Source organism: Lathamus discolor, chromosome 1 (assembly GCF_037157495.1).
Source record: "Lathamus discolor isolate bLatDis1 chromosome 1, bLatDis1.hap1, whole genome shotgun sequence".
Lineage (NCBI taxonomy): Eukaryota > Metazoa > Chordata > Aves > Psittaciformes > Psittacidae > Lathamus > Lathamus discolor.
Window position 1 is genome coordinate 62,456,516 of NC_088884.1, and position 21,777 is coordinate 62,478,292.

General features: G+C 41.6%; 1 long non-coding RNA gene across 1 annotated transcript; it reads left to right on the forward strand.

Annotated features, from left to right (window-relative positions):
• Nucleotides 1–818: 818 nt before the first annotated feature.
• LOC136011856 (uncharacterized) lies at nt 819–16,337 on the forward strand. The gene is made up of 3 exons (XR_010611489.1): nt 819–832; nt 11,958–12,034; nt 16,303–16,337. It is a non-coding gene; the product is annotated as an uncharacterized LOC136011856 (long non-coding RNA).
• Nucleotides 16,338–21,777: the final 5,440 nt, after the last annotated feature.

Sequence of the window (21,777 nt, forward strand, 5' to 3'; positions counted from 1 at the left end):
AAGGAGCTGAAAGATGGGGAAAGTGGCAGTTCACATCTTATTGCTTCCTGACACCCAAATTCACAAGTGTGACAATAATGCTGTAAGGGTAATCAGTCCAATTTATGTTCCAAGTGTGAAATGTCCAAATCCTGCACAACAGGGAGCCTTTCGTCATTTCATCTGCACGCAATGAATGCAGAGTATAATTAACAAAATGAAGGAAAAGGCTTTGGACTCAATTTTAATCCACCTCTACCCAATGGTAATAACACCCCAATTCATTAAGCATCAGATGCATGTTAGTGAAACACAGTGGCAACTTAATTCAGCTGGGAAGGACATACCCCTAGGGAGAGCTGAAACAAGCAAGCCCATAATTTCTCCATAGGTGGTTAACTTTAATTAAACTTCTCAAAACACACATTTGTACTCTTGAAAGCAAATGTGAGGGAATGGCTATTAAAGTGCCTTCCAGTTGTATTTCAAGATGATTTCCTCATCCTGAGCAAGTTGAAACAGTAGGAGCAGTGGGAATTTTGATGGAAGGGAGTTCAGGCTCTGGATCAGTGTATTCAAGGGACCTCTGCAATAGTCAGAACAGAATTTTTAATATCTTTAGGGAATATTATTATTAAATTTCACAGTTTCATTTATTCTTCTGGATCGTTCTACTCTTGCCCTTGTCACTTCTGACCATGTGCTCCTTCGTGCGTTTGTTTTCTCATTTCTTAGAGGCCAAGCTGTGTTCTGCTTACCCAATTCCATGGGAAAAAACAGAGTGACTGCTTGCTGTGGGATTAAACGGTGTTTCCTGAAGTTTCATTTCCTTGCAAACCTTTCTATTAAAGCAGTAAGTGGGAAGGGTGAGCCAATTTTACTTTTCTCTTAATTTTCCCTGAAGGTTTGCTTACTGTCTTTAGCTTAGACAAAATCTAGATGAAGAGCACTCATGTGCCCTGATTCTTGTTTTCTTGGTAAAATATCTGGGAACTTGGCAAGTGCAGGGGCTGAGGGGAGAAGTTAATTTGAGTGATATCCTGCTCAGTAGCAATTCCAGCACTGTAAAAATTGGCCATTACAGAAATTGCTTGTTAATTTTCCCAGGGTTTTATGTTGCACTCCTGACTTCTTCAAAATTCTCAAGGATACTATATAAGGAAACCAGGATGCAATGCAGGCCTGTCCTTGACTTCAGTGCTGACCAGCTCCTCTGTTCTCCAAAAGACAAACCTCCTTGTCTGCTTTAGCCATAGCATGCAGAATTGAGGACACAGAGTGACTGTTGTCCTGGAATAGTATAGGCACCCTATGGCCATTCCACAGGGGGGGAAACTGTGCTTGAATAGCTATCCTCACATCCTGCTTGTTTCCAGACAGAAGACATCTGTGACTCAACAGCAGACATAATAAATGCATATCGCTGCTGATGTTCAGTTTCAGGGAAAGCTGTCATTCACGTCTGTATCAGCTGAGAATGCAGAAAACTTGGGAGCTCACTGCTTCTTGCTCTGCTGGAAGCCGGGTTAATCTTACTCTGATTCTGGCCATGTCACTGCCACTTCTTCCTACACTTCAACCTGTTATGCAGCCATGGATGTGACAAAAGGTGCAAACTGCAGACGCTCCAGCAAGCTTGGGTTTAAATAATTTGATTCTGGCAAGCTTGCACCACTGAGGTTCTACAAAGGATAAACTCTTTGAATGTGGAGGTGATGAATAGCTGCTCAGTATGGAAAGCACTCAGGTAACAGCAGGGGCTTTCAAATTCCTTCCCCTTTTCACATTTCACACACACAGCGAAGTCTTGAAGTCAGTGTGATACTTGTGTCAACGGCACCATGGACTGTTTGTAAACATCAGACGAGGGAAGACGATTTAGGGGATAATAACTCTGTGGACTTCAGAATTTCTCTTTTGTAGCTGCCATTCTATGTAAGCCACCACGGGTAATCAATGGGTAAAATAAATTAAAACTAGGAGCTGTTATGGCCCTCGCAGTCCAGGCAGGGGGCTGACAAACCCTCTTTCTCTTTCTCAGAAGTCTCTCTGCCTGGAAGGGTGTAAAGCCAGCTCGTTTCTTTTCTGTCTGCGCATCGGAAGCCCAGCCTTCCTTTCTGACCTCCTCCCTGCTGCCTGGTCCCCTCTGCAGATACTGGGCAAAGACTGGAAACAAGAAGAAGGACAAAGCAGGCTTCCCTTCCCAGTGTGAATAGGAAAAGGCCCCTTTGAGAAAACAAAAATTGGGCAGCTTGATTAACTGTGGGATGGCAGGATTTCCAGGGGCCAGAGCTGCAGAGAGGAGAGGGAAGGATGAGGCAGAGCACTGGCTTCTCAGTGTCCTGCCATTGGTTCAGGGCAGAAGAAAAAAGGGGTCTTTGGACAAAGAGATGCATATAGCATCTTAGAGGTCCTATTATTAGTGAGCACTGTTTAGCCTTCCGAAGCATCCTTCAACCCAAAGCATCACAAAACCACACCCCCAGCTCTTGTATTACGTGGATAATTATAGTCTCCAGATGCTGATGTAAGGAACGGATGTCACTTACAATACATCAGGCTAGAGGATGAAAGGGTTTTTTTTAGGCTTCAAAGCAGAAAATTGTTAGTCTTTCTTTCCTCACTGATTTTTCTCTTATAGAGGTAGCAACCTGATCCCATTCGTCAGTTTGGACTGAATTAATTTTTAAAGAGAGATGCTGCTTGGAGGCTACTTGAGGACAAACAAGCATTTTGCATGTGGCTGTTTCATGAGTCACAGTCGAAGAAGCAATCAACAGACTGAACCATAATGTGGCTTCTCAGGGACACTGCTCAGCTTTGCTGTCTTTTGTGGGTGAAGCAGCAGGCTTAGGCAAGGTCAGGGTGCGGCAGCTCAGTTATTCCTTGGTGGAAACCTTGGTACATTCCCAGCCACTTCTCAGTGCTGTAGTTCCCCTCTTGGTCCAGTTTCCTACCTCTTTGCTTGACTGTGTCCAAAGAAAGCTGTAAATATCTGAAAATGTCACCTATCCATGGGGTTTTAATGGACACATTTTCTAAACATCATCCTACGTGTGTGTGCAATGTCCGTTTTCTGCTTGTGTTACAGCCATAAGAACAGCTGTTGCCCCGTGATTATAGTCCTGAATTCAGCCTGGCCTAAAATAATTTGGAGAGTATGGATCAGAGGGCCAGCCACCCAACAGAATTTTAAACTGGTCAAAGCTTTTACAAATGCATATCCAAATCAGAGAGCATTCAGGCAGCTTTCTTTTGTATTAGGAAAATCAAGGCACATGCCTTTGACAAAAAGCCCCCTGAAGACTAAAGAATGGAGAAGCAGGCAGGCACATTTTAAAGATGTGCTGCCGTACATCACTTTCAAAAGGAACGCTATTAATTTTACATTTGCACATTAATTTGAAGGTTTTATTTGAAGCATAGGGCTATGATTCTGGCACAGGTTTCTGGTGACTTGATGTTCATTTTGTTTATAGCATCACCAGAAAGCCTTTATGGAACTCTCTCTCTGTAGTTCATGCTGACTTGCTATTTATTCTTCCTCTTCAGTGTACAGGAAGCCTCTGTAAAAGTCACAGGCGTGATTGCACTGTTGGATTTGTATTGTGTGATTAAATGCGTGTGTCTATGAAATTTGTCAGGGAAAAAAACACTAGGTCTACATATTGAAGAAAAGTCTTGCATATGAGAGGGACTGGATATACTTCTGCTGCTGGCATTTCAAACAACCATAGTTCAAGGTTGAACTAAATCAGTAAGACTGTCTTTTAATGTATTCACCATTTTTCTTGCCTTTTCTTTTCTTACCCTGCCCAGAGACTGCATAGTAACTGGCACTGGAAACAGATAATGGCACTGTCTAGATGACAGAGCATAAAGAAAGCTTAGAGCAAGTGACAATAACATTAATTATAAAATAGAAAAGATGCATGTAGAGAAGACTTACTGCTTTCAGGTTTTTATTCTCCTCTCTGAAAGAGAATGTTAAGGATTCAAATTGCCTAGAATTCTCTGTGTCACACATTATTTGCATTAGATAAGTATAACTTTCTTGTACCTAGAGGAGCTTTACCAGCCATGGAAAGTATAAAAAGCATTTCACATAGCACACTTTTTCATTTCTTTTCCCCTCAGTTTAACTGTCACAACATTAAAAATCATTTCTGATGGGGCATTTCCCAGAGAGTACACGAGGTGCTGAGAACAGCTTGAATAACTTCACCCCTACCTCCACATCATGCTTCTGGCTATTGCACAAGTGTGTTTGATGACCAAGGCTTTCACAATACCACATATCTGATCTCCAGCTGCCTGTGTCATTCTGAGCTTGCCTTTATGCTTAGTGACAAAGAAGGAAACTGGATGCAAACCAGAGAGCCAGATAGGCTGCGCCCCTATTGTGAAATGAGAAGAATAACTGCAACTGGCTTAAGGCAGTTTCCCCAGTGTCCACATGCGTTCTGTCTGTATTGGTGTAGTCATTGAAGCCACATCTGAAGTGCATGGCAAGTGTTCTCTGTGATCAGAATACACCAGAGCTTAGTTTTCAACATACGTATTAGCATTTCCCACTTTACAGAAAGCGGGATATTACATGAAGGCAATGCATGCCCTGATTTGCCACAGCATAGAGATGTTGTGGGAGATATCACCAGGTCTCGTGAGCTGGGAAATCATCTCCTGTATCACCATTTAGAGATTACCAACTCCAAGTGAAGCGTGACTCCCTGGGCTGCCAGTTGTCAACCCAAACTTGAGTGCTGAACATGACATCATGTTCAATGGAAGTTGCTACTAGTATTTGTTTTCTCATAGCACCAGTGCAGGGCCAGCAAGTTTATATGACATCGAGCTGATTGCAGATTAATGCTCCTGCGTTTCTAAGGAAGAAGTAATAATTTTCTAAATTTCTGAGTTAGAATTAAAAAGGTAGCAAGCAAGGTTATGGTAACAAAACGGCTGGTGTGGTGCCTGATGCACTGAACCAGTGTATGCAGTGTGAAAGCAGGGCCTAATCCTTTCCCCCTGAAGAGGCATTTTGGGTATTTGCTGTCAGTCGTATGAGTGTTTTTTGTTCAGAGCTGAACTGAAGTTAAATTGCACTATTTAGTATAAATATAGTATAGTACTTAATAACGTGTTTAATAAAACTAAGGCTTTCCATGTACACAAAAAGAGCATAGCGTATGTCCTTCTAAGTCTGTAGATGAAGATTAGGGGATGTACAGTCTATGTCTACTAAAAGCCCTGCGTGTATTCCTTCCCTCAGGAATTTGCTGCCTCACATCATATTCCTTTTGAAGACTGATACTAAACTACTTGTTTTTTTTCATGCAAGAAGCCTCTCACAGATCAAATTCTCCTGGCTATCAACAACTTTCTTGTCATTCTCTCACATCTTAACTTCAGTTGCCCATCATTTAAAAAGAGATTTAATTGCATTCTGCCCTTTCCTGGCTACGCAGAAAAAGGCTAGCACTAGCTGTTAGAGTATTGTGAGACATATTTATGGCAACATTTATGTTGAAAATATATGGTCTTGATAAGTGTGTGGCTTTTGTTTGTTTGTTTGTTTTTAGGGTAAAGACAGGCAGAGGGGTTGAAAAAAGGAAGACTCATCAGACAGAAAGCAATATAGCTGCTGCCTTCAGTTTGAAAATGAATTAAATCAGTTCAAAAATTAATTAAATCATGGACTAACTCTGGGTTGGTTTCCTTTTTGCTCTTTAAATAATGGAAATACTAAGAGGCCCTGAGAAAAGTGCATGTTGACTTCCATCCTTCAAATATACTTAATATATTAATTAACAGCTCTTGTCTCTCAACCTTGTTGGCCCAAGGTGTGTACATTAGCATCTACACTCAAGATGAAGCTACCTTTAATCTTGTGGCAGGCACAACTTTACTGAGCTCCGAATGCTTGTAAACAGTCATGTTTTCTGATTGCCTTTTAAAGAGTAAAGTAGCATGCAAGCAAATGTTACACAGCTTGTTAGTGCACCACTGGTGGGACTGTTTCAAGCATATTTAGAAAGGAAGAAACTTATTTCTCACAAGCCCATTTGCAGAAGAGATCTTTGCTGAGTGCTTGACACAAAGTCTTATGATATCTGGTGAGTACCCAGAATATAGGCTAGACTAGATTAGAATATAATAGAAAAACATGCCCAGGCTAGCTCTCAGATGGCTGTTCTGGCTTATCAGAAGGCAACAGGGCTGAAGCAATTTATACTTTCAAGTTACTGTCTTGGGTACCAAGCGCAGACAAAGAAGTGGCTATTATCTTTGCAGTGGTTCATCCCGCTGTTCCAGGACTGGAGCATGCTAATGACTGTGGGCAGTCTGAGATCAGGAAATAATCTCTCATTCTCCACTCTGGGGTTCAAATCTCACCCGAATCCGACTCTGAGGATCCTCTGTACACAGATGTAAAAGTCAAATGCCTTCATAAAGACACAGTGTTGATTAAGCCAAGCTGCATGTACATATATCTGAATGCTCCCAAATGGCTTCCTGTCATTTAATGTTTTCCGATAAATTGGTCCCGATGCATCTGCTAGACACGCAGTGCTGGCTTTGTATGCAACTAAGAGTTTTTACTGTATTTTTCAAGGGTCACACCAGCTCACAAGGGTATCACTTACTCCTGAAAGTGCTGTTTCCCTGTTAAGCATCCTCCTTCCTTCCTCATTCTCAGCTGAAATGCAGGAAGTGAAAAGAGATGCCGACCATCTGAACTACATGACAAAGCAGACAGCAGGAAGGACAGTGTGGATCTGTGTCCCTTCATTCAGTTGTCGTGGAGTAAACACACCCTGCAACTTTGCAGATGAATGTTTCCCAAAAGCTGCCTTGTAGGACACTTGCTGGCAAGTTGTGGCTCTAGAGGGTCGTAGTCTCTCTTCAAAAGTGTGACCAGCCAGTCAGAGTATGTGCTCTGTTATATCTGAAATTCCCAGGCAGAAAAGCTGTGCAATGTTAGGGAAGCACTGTGATAAATTTAGCGAGTGATAATGTAAACAGAATGGAAAAAATGTGGCCTGTACAGGAGGGCACAGGCATGTTTGCTGTCTGGGACATTACTGACCATTTGGAAACAAGATTGCAATACATTTAAATCTGATCCAAAGAATCGTGTGTGTCCTCAGTTTTATGCTCTACATGTTGTCCCACTGGAGTCAGTGAGGCTGCAGAGTATGCAGTTAAATGCTATAGAATTATTTATTTTTCTAAGGATCAGGGACTTGGGGGGCAAAATGTCCTTGGCTTCACCTCCGGATTAATCAGTAATGTAAATAGGCAGTTACTCTTAGCTTTTGTCAGTGATTAATCTGCCTAAGGAGAACCCTCACTTTCTCTGGTTAGCTCTACCATTTCTTTGTTGGTATTTGACTGACTTGTCACTTTGCTTGAAACAGAAAAATCGTCAACTTGCCAGAAGCCAGAAAACAGTCTCACTCCTTTCAAATTGTTTGTTTTCAATATCAATTCACTTAGAAGTCTAGAGATTCCGCTTTGTAGTATATTTTCCTGCAGCTGCATTCATATCCCTATCCATAAACTCAATGTGAGTGAATTTCTCAGGAGGACATTTGAAATGTCACAGTGTTAGTCAAGTTGCTAAACTGCAGGCATTAACAAGAAACAATTACATAAACTCTCAAGCTGAGGCCAACCCTGCCTGCAGCAATTTGTTTGAATTCCTTTCCTTCTGTGTCTGTTGCTTCGCTAATAGTCTTTAGCTGCTAGCTCTATAAAAATCAGGTATCTTCGTTACATCCTTATATTATGCCGTAAACACAATCAAGACTGTTCATTCACGGTTCTAGGTCTCCTTCCCAGGTTACAGGCATTGCTTTCTAGCCATTGCTTTCCCAGAGTGACTTTCAGTGACATTTGATTTTGATTGATACAGTGTGATACAGTTTCCTCTTTCGACACGCCATTGTTCAGATCTGAAATGAGAAATAGCCATGTAGGCTAATCCAGTGAGCCAAGTGCATGAATGTATAACTCGGTTCATAAAATAAAGTTTCCACAGAGCTTGTCTCATTAAAGAAATCAAAGGTAGATGCTGTGCACATATGCACGATTGCATATATACAAATACCTGACCTTAAAACTCCCAAATCAGTAAATACTGATTTACTTTGAGATCTGGCTTGTACAAAGTGCAGGATACAGAAAGCTATGTTTTTTCTTAACTCTATCCCAAGAGAAGTGTATTTCTCAATGCCTTGAGAAAAATAAAGCCATGGTGGTATCCAGCTGGAACCAATGGGACTCTTTGCAAGGATATCAGCAGATTATGGATCGAGTCACACATGTATCAATATCTAGCGCATGTAATTTTGTAAATTGCTCCTCCTGTTTTAATGACACAGGAGCATACTTGAGTTTCATATGACCTTTTCTTGTACAGATGAAGTGACTAAAGAGCATTCTTTTAGTTACTGAAAGTTGACTTGTTTTTATATTCTTGGTTCACCCATCGAGCCTCACCAGTGAAATGAAATGTGTGCATTTTCCCCTATATGGTAAATAAGTAAGGTAAATTTATTATAAAATCAATGAGTTCCTTGTTTACTTCTTCAGTTAAGTAGTGTCACTGCTAACTGTGTTTATTATTTCAAACCTGCCTTGCTTTCTTTCAACATGACAAAATACAGTGTAAAATGGTCCAGTGAAAAAGGACACACCATAATCCTCAACAGCTGATTCAAGGCTGTGAATTAGCATAAGAAAGCAGCTAACTCTTTGGATTCAGACAAATCAGTAGGGTCACATTAAGCCTACTGTAAAGAAGGGGAACAGAGTGAATTGAAAAGAAACTTCCCAGACCGATTACAGTAAATATATAATAAATCAGCTCTTGATAATTCAAGATGTACAGAGACAAAGAAATACTGAAGTATCCAGAAAGGATGTTTGTTTACCAATCCATCCTGGTGAAGAAAAGCTTAGGAAAAGGAAAGGCTGGATTGTTGCAAGGGCAGAAGGAGGGATAGTATTTTTTCTGTCAGCATCATCATAAGGAAAAGAAAATGTCAGTGATATTGGTAGGAGAAAGATGAGAAAGAAAAAATATGGTTGTGTTATGCACTGAACAGTGAATGGTGCATCAAAGCTCAGCTGCTCAGCAGAGAGATGGTAATGGATATGAAAGGCTGGACTGCTCATTTGGATGAGAAGATGACAAATTGCTAACAACTTGCTCTTGTTCAATTGCATTTTAATAACATGAAAGGGCTCAATGCAGCTGGCAAGAGGCACAGAGCAGAAATTACCTTGGAAAAAGATCATCTGCCTCAATGTCTGTTACCAATGAGCAGGAAAAATTCAATAGCAGGGGAAAAGAGCAGGATGCCCTTGCTGTTTTTAACACAGTGGTATGAATGCCCAGATCCATAAGGACGTGGTTAAGGCAGCAGACTGCCTGATCTCAGTATCTGTTTTTATCATGGATTCTGGATGAGGGATACTGAGGTTGCCCAGAAACTGAGGGAGCAGCGTCAAACCCAGCAGTGGTCAGAGCTGAGAGAAGCAGAGCAGAACATGCCTCCTGTCCAGCTTCAAAATGAAGTTAGTGATCTTGTGTTCTTTTCATTGAGGTCCAGATCATCCCTTTATGTTTTCAGAGACAGGATTTCTTTAGTAATTGACTATAAAAATAAACAGAATAAAATGAAGGTGTTCTCATCTTCCTTAATACATCCCCTGTTTTCCCTGCCTCACTTTCCCCCTAAACTACATCCAGAATAGACGTGATAACACTTCTAGCTTTCATATGATATGAAGAGCTTGGCATTTCCTAGTGTTTTGGATGCACGTGTTGCTGAAGTGGAGGGAGAAAAGACTGGGAGGTAGCCTGTACCAGTCCTGCTTTCTTTTTTTGGGTGGCCTAGCATTCTCACTTCTTTTGTAGTTGCCAAAAGGCACACAGCAGGGGATGACACCTACTGCAACACTGCCCTTCTGCAAAACAATTCCTCTGATGCAATATCCCAACTAGTATGGAAAGTAACCCTCTGACCCAGTGAGAAGGTGCTCCACATTCACGTCAGGGTGCCAAACCTGAACAACATGTTAGCTTTTGGGGACTGTTCTGAGACTGGGAACCTCATGCCTGCCAAAAAGGCTTTGGAGATGCTACAAATCAAGCCTGCACTCTCTTTGCTCTATGCTGGGAGTGAATGAATGTGACTAAGTTAGCACTGTTATGGTATAACATCCACATCAAAAGTAAAGGTTCAGTACGTGGCTTGCCAAACGTCAGTCAAACCTGCTAGCAACTGCATGGACTGAATACAACTGTAATATCTAGCCCTCTATGCTGAAAATATTCTGTTGCCACAAGTGAGGATGATCTTTCAGTTCATACTGAATTTACAATATTTGCACAGTGAAGACTTCCCCAAATCTAGACAACTATGAAGAGGACAATAAAATATATAAAATATCAGTTGCCAGACAAGAAAAAGGCTCAATTATCCCTCCATCTTCACATTGAGCCTTATATGCTGGACAGAGAGCATCCTTCCTGAGATGAAAGACACGAGGTTTAATTAATTCTTTTCCTTCCCATCCTGAAGGCTCCAGAGATGGCTCTGTATTTGAGGGGGCAACATATTCCCTTGAGAGGGGAGAGCTTTCTCTGAACCAGCAGGGGCTAGGGAAAAAAAGCCCACACCCTGTCAGGACCTACACCTGAGACAGTCCTGCTGAAGCTGATAAGATTACACAGAGTGTAAACCAGGGCAGAATGTGACACCAGAGAAGTTTTTGATCTTCTATAATAAAACCCCAGAAGGAGATAGGGTTTTAAACCATGTTTTATCCTGTTGTATCCATGGAGCATGTCCCAACATAAGTCAGTGTTCATTCTGAAGCAACAATCCATGCTCAAGATGTAGTTCTCAAATACAAAGGCACAGCAGAGCTGTTCGGTTACAAATGACTACCTCCCTACAAAGGTCAAGTGTAAAACCTTAGCACTTCAAGCAATGCATGATTTGTGACATTTCCTCTTAATCAGTGGGAATGAAATTTCACTCTAACGCTTCAAGTTCTGCAAGAATTTCTCTCTGATACTCTTTCACTTTATTTTTCTTTTTAGTGCTGGCGTAATTAACTTTGAAATAACATTTCCATTACTGCACTTGCAGCATTTCTGGGAAGGTTCCCTCCGTGCAGCAGAGCGATGTGGTAGTAATGGGATTACTCACAGGGTAAAAGTTAAGGGTATATATAAATCTTTTGCAAGAGTGGGGCACTAATTACCAGCTCATACACAAGAACCCAAATAATGAAACTGAATAGAGTACACATTTACCCCAGAGTCTTCTGGACTCCTCTTGGTCAGAGCATTGGTGACACAGGAAGGGCCCTGCAGGAGCTTGAGCTCCATTCGCTGCCACTATTGTGTATAATGAAGGGAATTTAACACAAGCACAATATTGAGCAGTGTCAAATTTTGAGATCTTAAAGTCACAATGCATTTAAAAAAACCTAAAAGTCTGCTCTGCAGAATAGTAAAGATGCTTGTATATATCCCCTGATAGAGTTTTGTATCAAGATTTTAATTCAAATGAGCATTCTGAGGTGAAATAAAACATAATAATCATTAGTACTTGTCCTGGGTTGAGCCAAAAAACCCAAATTTTAAAGGCTGTTTCAGTGTGGAAATGAAAAAATGTCAAGTTTCCGCTTCAGGTTTCCTTCCTCCTCACTCCCTGCTCTCCCCACCTCCCTCCTTTAGAAGGCAAAAGGATGTGTGCAGGGACATAGTTTTCATCCTCCTTTATTGTTCTTTCTCTTGGACATGTATTAATTTCACTGAGCTGAAATTGATTTCCAGTAGACTGGGTTTTTTAAAAAAAAACACGCTTTTGAAAATTTCTTTTGTGTTACATTCGCTATATTTTTGTTCCATCTCATCATCTCAAAGCAAACTTTTTTCTTTCCCTTAATGTTAGGTTTTATGTTCTTTCTGAGAAATGCCACTGAAGTGAACTTCACATTGTTCAGATAAGAGAAGCAAACCATGGCACTGGTAAGGTTTTAACAATTATGAATAGTTTCATTCCGTGATTAGCCAATTACTCCCACATCCTCCCTTTTTTGCTTTCTGGACCAAAAGATGCCTTTGAAAAATCTACAGAGATTTATGAATTCAGTTCAAAATACCAACACTTCACAACTTGCACATCAACATGAGGCAAGACCAGGGAAACATTCACATCATTGCCTAATGCAACATGGAAATCAAGTAATTACAACCAGACACAACATACACCAGCAACTGCAAAATATTTTATGAGAGAAGGGAAAACTGTAACGACAAACTATGTAAATAGTCCATACGGGAGACATGTAAATGACAAAAACCATGTTATTTGCAGGCTCCTAACTGATTCCCAAGGGAATCGTTAACTCTCTGTAAAATACGTAAGATTACTTCCAGGTCCTTTTCTCTTTTGTATCACTCTTCCCATTGTCTCATTAATTAACACGCTTCTCACACTTTCTTCTTTGTTTCCTTTAAATTGTTTCCAGCTAAGAATAAATGAAAACTACAGTCTAAACTAAATTGTATGCCAGTTTCAATCAATAGGAATCAAAGAGAAGAAAGTAAATGGAATACCTCTAAGTACACTAGGAATTAATTATAATAACCATATATACTTGATTAATCATTGCCATTGCCTCTTCTGAAAGGAGGGGTAGGGGATTGAGGAGTTCTTATAAAACTGTGCTGAGGCTGTGTGAAACCTCGGAAAAGCAAAGCAGCTCTTCAGCCAGAAGCGTAACAAGCTCTCAAGCTCCTAAGTGGAGCAGGGAGAACCAGATCCCATCCCTGTTCCATCTTTTGCAGACAAACTTCCTAAATGGCCATGGCTGTATGGAGAGAGCACTTGAGTAGCAAATTCTCCCACTCAAACCCAGCAGTGAAGGAAAAAGCCCTCCCAAGACTGTGCTGTGAAAGATTTTTAAAAGCTGAAATGCAAATGTCAACAGAAATGACATTTTAGAGCTGCAAGATGCAATGCATTTCCTTTAGTGGTGCTGATTGACTAGCTATTCCTTGTCACGTAGCAAATTGCTTGCCAGCTGCTAATCAATGAGATCTGAAATGCCATGTGTGCATAATGGTTAATCCCAAGATTAAATGAAAAATAAAGAAAAAAGCATAGAAAACATCCCATATCCCTGTGGTATTCATCCCCCGAGAGGTATGCCATGTAAGGCAAATACTCAAATTGCATGCAAGCCGTTTTGGGAGGTGTGAGGAAGACAGAAGTGGCAGATACACTTTGTATTAAAGCTCTGTGCTTGTCCTTAACTAATAAACTCCCAAAGCTGCTCTCTGACAGATACTGTGGAGGCAGGAAAAAGGCAGCTGAATCCCTCAGTGACTGTATAGCTCCGGTGCAGCTTTAGACACACTGCAGTTCTCCAGTTTCTATGAAAAGACCATCCAAATGACCACTACGTCATGACTTAATAGATCTGTCAGACAGCGGGGCCCATTTGTTCTTATTGTGTTCTGATGATCCAGAGTGTCTAGGTGCAGACTGAAATCTTTCTGACCGGGCTGCAAATGGCTCTCAGACAATTTCAGGCTGAAATTATCCAGACAGTTATCCAGACATTCTCAGGACTGTATCAGCCAAATGGCTATTTCCCAATGCAAAATTAAAAGCCTGATACTGAACAGATTATGTTTGGGAGAGTCAAAAGGATATAGAGAGTGTTATTCTGTAAAGCTGGAACGTAGTTTTGACTTCCGGGGCTTGGTAAAAATGAATCATTGCATTTGTCAAATAATTTGAAAAATACTATTTTGTATGCAATTCAATGGGCATGCAAGATTTCTGGAAACATAACAGTGCAAATTCATATTGCCATTGCACATGTAGTAATTTTCTATGCCAAAACAAAAGGTTGGTCTGTCTTCATCCACAGTCCATTTGCACAATGATCAATTCCAGCATGCATATTTTGGAGCAGAGCAGTACAAATCTTTAGCAAAAGCGGTTTAAATGAATAAAATTAAATAACTAGCTGATCTGAATATTTTCTCTTTCTTGATACATTTTTTGGGGGGTGAGAGCCATGACTTAGACATAACTCTGTACTGCCTCTGCTTATGGTACGATTGGTTGACTATGGGTTTCCTGTTCAGGCTTTTGAAATGCAAGCATGGTATGCTGAAGGTGAAGAAGTCACAGGGAGTATCAGCAGTCACCATCAGAGACTGTTCCCTTGTGGACTTAATATACATGTGTCTCTTGCAGGACTGTCACATCTAAGTAGGGACTGGCTGGTAGGACCCATGCAAGAAAACTTTGCTACTGGCTTTGTATCTGAAATTCCTGGGGAATATAGGAACCCTTCTCCCCAGTGTTTTTCTCCTGAGCTGGGGATTTACCAGTGTTTGAAGCATAGGACAGGGACTAAAGAGGAAATTAAAGTGCCTATAACCTTCACTTTCTCCTATCTCCTGTTAACATTAGGACAATGACAGGCAGGAACAGCTCTGGAGCCTCTGACCAAGCACTGCATGCAACATCTCTGTCCTGCATCCTTCAGTGGCTAAGGTACAACTGAGCCAGAAAAACTAAGTTGCACTAAGGTGTTTTTAAATGGACTAGAGACATTCACAGCCTGTGAAGAAAGAATTAAATTGTCTTCAAAATAAGCAAACCCAACATTTTTCACTGAGGTTAATTAGAAGGGAAACAAAATTGTACAGCTTGCTCAGCCCATGCTGCCTGGTCCCATTGATGTTTATTCCTGCTCCCCCAGGATGAGCCTGTATCCACTGCTCTGCTCTTTGCTTCCCTTCTGCAAGGAGAAAATAAGCCTCAAGGGCACAGGTGTGGTGATATTAAAAATAGACACCACTTTTCAAAACAGCCCCTAAAAGAGCCATCACTGGAACAAGCCTCTGCCTGTGTTAGCTCACCCATTCGGTGCTCTGGTTTGCAGAAATGAAACCAGGCTTTCAGAAACACAGCTGCCCCCAAGGTAATGTGGCCTCTAGTGTGAAAGGAAGGGATGCCGCTTCCTCCTTCCCTTCCTTCCTTCCTTCCTTCCTTGCTTTCTTGCTTCACTCCTTCCTCCTCCAAAATAAAAGCACCAAGGACAACTTGAAAGAGACAAAAATGTAAACACAGTTTTTGATGACATACATAAAACGAAGCAAATATATGGAGATTAATAAAATGCCAAGAAATTCAGCCACCTGATTTAATGTTTTGACGTTTTGATAACACCCTTTGGTGGCTCAGACAAGAGCCACCAAAGTCCAGTGTCTTTTTTATTTCACAGAAAATCAGCAGGACAAGCTCAGAGATTTACCCCCTGATCTAGTGGAAGGTGCTCCTGCCCATGGCAGAGGGTTGGAACTGAATGATCTTTAAGGTCTCTTCCAACTCAAACCCTTCTGTGATTTATGTTTAATTGCTAATAAATGGCATTTAGAAAGCTTCAGCCTGGAAATAAGTCTTTCATCAAGCTGCAGAAGGGACTGAGTGGGAGGGCTGCACAAAGGAACTAGAAAGTGATGGTCAAAGGGGCAATGAGCACACAGCAGAAAATGGCGGGGGGCAGGAAGTGGGTTCATTTTTCTCTTTTTTACTTTTTTAGAAAGTTACTAAAAATATTAATTTCTAACAAAAACAGTAAAGGAGGAAGACAGATATCATCACATAACTGAAGTATAAGATATCAGATAGTTGCATTTGCAGCTGGTAGAGATTATGTGTGACATATAACCTGTTGCCAATTCCTTTGAAGAAACCAGGGCTCCCTTTATGCTGCAGTTGCAAATAAATGAGGTGGTGACCAGTTACCATTAATCTTCTGAAAATCACAAAAGGAAGGCCAACAGTTTTCTATCAGCCTCCTCATGAAAATACAGTTGAGGTAAGATCAAAGCTCTGGGGTTACAGCAGGAATACCTGATTTTGACCAAATTTATCCAGCGCAGAAAGTGGTTGAAGGATGAGCACCCAACTGGATTTAAACAGTGTGTTGGCATGGGTGGCACACCAAGGACTCAGTGTGAATGTCCTCCACCTTCTGAGAGGACACAGCCCCTTCTCCAAAAACTCTTCCTCTTCCCTCCTTCCTATCTTTCTTCTCACCAAGCCTAGTGTGGGTGATCCACAAAGGTTTCAAATCCTGCCCTTCCCTGCAGACATAAGAGCTACAAGCAAAACCCTCCATGTCCCTCTCAGCTGTGGTAATAACTTTGTTACAAACTCCTCATGCCTACATATTAATGACACTGATTTTCAAATCCTTCTGTTGCAGGTTCCCAGGATGCTGGAAAGAAAATCCATGTACAGACAGAAAACTCTGTGTGCCACCAGCATTACAACCACCTCTGCAAGCTATCAAGCAGAACAGGTTAAGAAACCTTACTTTGTAAAACAAGGATGGTAGCAAAACCTCTAAAATGGCACAGAGGCCAAAGGGCCAAATAAAGCTTAAACTGATTGGAAAACTGAGATTCCAATCACCAAAACTCTCTTTTGGCTGACTTTGAGACAGTTTCTTTCTTTCTTTCTCTTTCCCATTTGCACTTGCCCGCTGCTGTGATTGCTTCCTCTCTGTGTCAGGTTAAGTCTCTCTCTAGATGAGACAGGACACTACATTTAATAGAGAAACCACCCCACCCCTATCATCACAGAGGCACAAAAGCTTGAAGCTGCTCCCATTCCCACAGTCCTGTGAGACACTCATGCGTGCTGTCTGAAAGAGGTGAGGGCACAGCAAGCAGGTCTTCTGCTCTTGTTTGGCTGCTGCAGTGTATGGGAAACAGGAATTTGTGTATGCCTGCTTAGCAAGCAAGCGAGCTTTGTGAAGAAACACTGAACTCATCAGCCAATTTTCCCCCACCAGCACCACTTGGACAGCTTACCAGGCTCTGAAGTTTGGCTAGCCAATGAGTATTAGTGTGCTCTGACAGCTGGCAATGCATTCCAGTGGGTAAGTGATGGACTGGCTCTGGAGAGAGTAAAATAAATTATGAAGTGGGTGAAATTTTAGTCCTCCAAATAACAGTCCAATGATTTCATTGGAATGGCTCTGTCTGGCAACATACTCAAACACATACAGCTGGGCAGAACACACAGACACTCCTGTATGAAGTAGCTGCATGCATGGGAAGAGAGGGAGTTCTTGCTGCATAAATGAACCCGACCCAGGAGACAGGGAGGGGGCATTTTTAAACTGTGCATGCATGAGAGCTAGCCACTTACGTGGAAGGGTAAATATAGGAGACAATGATGAGCATGTTATATGTGCTTCTCAAAAACAGGATTTCTTGGATGTTCTACTTGGCCTAGGGGATGTCATCTGCTGGCTGTATTGTCAAAGCACCAACATACCCAAAAGACTCCATTTTTATCTCAATAAGTGCAATTTACACGGATGATTTTACATCTGGAAATGTAAATAGATGATGCACAACCATGAATTTTCTGGGAAACAAAAGTCAGGTACCTACTTCCCATTTGGAATTAAATAGGTTTAGGTAACAGCACTCAGCCAAGTCCCTTTCAAACTTTCAAAACCGTGCCCTTCAACATGCCTGACCTATGACTGTCTACACAGATTGAATGGTATGAAGTTAATCACTGCCTTTTGCACCTGAGACTGTGGGGAGTGGTGGTGATGGACTTAGGCTGAGTGGTAGCAGCCAAAGGGGCAGAGAAGAACCTGGGACAGGTTTCCTGTTTGTACTGTAGACCATTCCACAGAGTTGTATATTCTGAATATATCATCAACAAATGATTCCAGCCTGTTCTGCTAATATTTGATGTAGAGGATCTTACATTCTCCTTTCGCCAAATGTAATTTGTTTTGATCAGGGAAGGACTGTGGAGCGCAGTTCTCCAGAATCCATTAATCTTTTTCATGGGATGGGATCCATGAAAGTGCAAATCGCCATTAGGAATAGATTCCATTGGAGGTGCATTTGCTTCCATCTCTCATCTACTCTCATTTGAAGACCTGAGCAGAAGTAACTACAATCCATAAAATTCCAAATGTTGAATTAATATGTTTTCACTGATACAGAAAACACACGTACGAGGAATTTCTGCAGGTTTTACATTTGGCCAGGGACACTGAGCTCTGCAATGACCTGCGCAAAACCCCCTCCATGTTCCCAGCTACTGCACGGACCATGTATACCACATGCACATGTGCCTGAGCCTTCATGCTTCGGGCTGACCCCACTGCCACAGCCGTGCATGGTCCCCTCCTGCTGCGCCCTGGTGATGCTGAGCTCTAACAGCCCCACAGCTCCTGTGCCAGATGCCTGAAAGAGAAAACTGCACTGGGGGAATCTATGGCAAAACTTGCAGCTACTCATGTTTGTTTTGTGGTAGTTTTAGTCGTATCTCAGGTACTTCTGCTACTATGTATCTACTCAATTAAAAATCAGACTAAATCTACAAATAGTTTTCAGGTTAGCCCATTAAGCTGCTCAAAGTATACCCACTTTTAAGAACTCTTTTGTGCCACCCGGTTTCAAAGTTTCAAGTCTGGGAAGATGTTTTGGTTACTCTTAAATGGACCTCGTTGTAATACATTGTAATGCTTTGTTTTCTGTCAAAGTTAAACAAGGGGGCTGAATGGCCCGGAAGGGAAGCCAAAACATTTCTACCTGACTTGCAATGACAGAAGGGCTGGGGCAGAGTTTTGTTTGCATTTTGCTTCAAACTACATTCACTTTCTCTCCAAATTTTTCAGCTAAACTATCAAAGCAAAAATTATTCTTCCGTGAGCTCTGCCCATGGAAGGAGAAAAAGGAAAAAAATTATTTTGTTTTTCATTTGTGCTGCCAATTTTCTTTGCAATATTGTGTATTTTAGTTTTTCTCTTTCTGTTAGACCTCTTGAACACCTCTCCAGTGAGGAAGCCCGGAGATCATGAACTCCCATGAATGCTTTGATAGTAGTCAGGAGCATTGAGAGCAGTACTTCTGTTTATTTAAATAGAACACATCATTATTATCTTTGGAGTAGCTGCAAGGAGAAAAATAGGATTAAGATGCTATTGGAAACCATCCGAGCCCTGCTGGAGTCCTCAGTGGTTTTTAGGGTTTAAAATTACCAGGATGTTAATTTTCACTGAGAACAGTAAGGACATACATCTGTATGCTCTGTGTCAAGTGAGCAAATCACTAGAAATAGTCTGAGATACTGTTGCTGGTATTCAGACATGAGAAAAAACAATAGGACACATTTGTTTCGCTCTCCACCAGCTCTCTTCTGTAACATGCTTCTCAGTTAAGCTCTATTCATCATTGTGTTATTTTTAGCCTGGTTTCCAAAGGAAACAAAGGCATATGAAGCCATGTTGTCTGTCTGTCTGCTTATCACTTCCTCCATAATAATGCACTATTGACCGGTTTAAAGCCAACTTGACAGTGGGATAGAAGTCTGCAGGATGTGAAGTAGCTGCCAGTTTCCCAAAGGTGGGTGGCCAATGGATAGATTCAGTGGGAGCTGAGCAGCTGCCTGGTTTCTGTGTCTGGCCAGCACCTCGGCACGGCTTGTACACACACACTGGCCACAGCACCAGTCACCCTAATGCCAAAATTGTACAAGGCTATGGGCAACAGATGGACCACTAAGAGCCATCAGGAACTGGCTGTTCCCCCCAAGCTTCCCTCTCTGTCCCCCATTTTTGTGTTTGCCACCAAGTCTACCTTCAGTTACTCCTCTTGTTTTAAGGCACATTAAGAAAGACATTTGTTAGAAAACAACATTCAAAAATGACAGACTCTGTCAGGTGTCATTATTCCCCTATCGCGAAAAAATATAACTGTAATCCCCAGTCCTACTCTACTGCTAGTTTTCGTTAGGCAAAACTTAACCATGGAGATTAAAAAGATCAGATTTCCACCAAGAATCATCTGCTGCTTTCACAGAGGGTACAGACCAGCCAGTGGAAAAGGTGCTGTCTTGACTATCTGGACAGAAATTAAGTTGACAGAGTAAGTAACTGCAGGTGAAAGCCAGGAGGATCCTGTCCTCTACACTTGCTTGCATAGCAGAGCAGAGATGTGATGCATGATGGACACCCAGGAGTGCCTGCATGCCTTGATGCCAGGCTGGGCCATGGCCAAGTCCCTTCAGCTGCTCTTCATGACTAGGGAGAGGTGATAGAAGTGAAGCTGATATCCAGACAACATTAACTCTACCTTGCCAGTAAGGGGGTCAGCAGGCTGCTTCATAATGCTGCTGTTAGAAAGACCAAAACTTTTCAGTAGCAGGATAAAACATCTGTTTTGGCCAAAATGAACGGACCAGGGAACCCACTTGCTTTGGGGCTGTTTGATTGCTTGTTTGTTTGTTTTTCTAGCCATTCTTTGTTTCTCAGTGGCAATCAAAAGCTTTACATATAGAAGCATAAACTAAAACTATATTTAAGTCTTTAAAGTAAGCCAGCAGCCAGAGCTGCCGAGTGCCTGCAGTTCTCGTTAAGAATTGACTGATGTTTATTCCTTTGGAAGTGCAGCTTGGCATGTCTGGAACTGAAGCATGGGGAGAAAAGCTTTGCTACTCGGTTCACTCCTCAGCAAACCCAGGAGCCTGCAGAACATGGGGAGGACTGTGAGAGGTGCCCACGGTATAAAGGTTCACAGGGAACTTGCTTTTCTTTTAGGAAAGTAAAATGTATTTATAAAATAAGTGCTGAAAAATTCTGAATGACTTTCTGAGGCTTGAGTCCGTATTCCCTTTTAAGTTCAGTGAAGAGATGTCACTTGCTTTAGCTACTGAGCTAAACTTAGAAACACACTGTACACAATCTCACTACCACACCCCAGATGTCCATTAGCTATCACGCAGTGCACTCTGTGTTATCTGTTCTCTGTATTTCATATCACTTTAGCAGAGGCACATCGGTTAACAGAGCCACATTATTTGTGGAGGTAGAGGTGGAGTGAGGAAGAGAACAAAAGAAGGAAACCAGAGTCCTAAGAACAGGGATAGTGCATTAAAAAGAAAAAAAAAAAATAAAATTACATATATATATATATATAAAGCCAGTCTGAAAAAGAGAGACGCTGAAATGTTGTAATATGGTGGAAAGCAGTGATTGTCCTTAAAAACCTTTCTTCTGTATCTGGAATTTTCACATTTTCACTGGGAAATTAATACTGAAACTACTCCAACAAATTACTGAAATCTCCACATAAAATCTACACTCGGGATCTTACACTTGTGCTCATTAAAGTGCAAATATGTGAAAAAAAATAATCTGTGTTTTAACTTCCGTATTTGTGCCAGAGAGTTTTTGTGAAATATTCATAGGGTGACTTTCTACTTTTTTCTTACCAGATTAAAAAACCTAAAGCACGTTAAGTGTATTTATAGCGTCATGCATTTAAATGAAAGAGGGAGAGACCACTCTGGGCTCTTGGGAGACAGGCATATGAGCGTTTCCTATGCTGTGTGGCTCAGAGAAGCCCTCTGTGGCTGCTTGCCAAGAGCAGGGAAGGATCACACCCTTCATGCTCCATTCCTTGCATGACTTGCATAGCAGCATCTGTTCCTAGCCTCTGTCAGAGACAAGGCTAGGGGCTATCCTGGCCAAGATCTGACCTGGATCAGCTCAGCACTGTGCCTTTTAGCTAGGCTCAGTTCCTGTCTCAGGCTCTGTAGATCTTTAATGGCATTCATGTGGCTTCAGGACAGGTCAGAGCAAAATTATATCTGGCTGCAAGTGTACTGAGGAGGCACATCCAGAATCACCAGTCGAACAAAACAC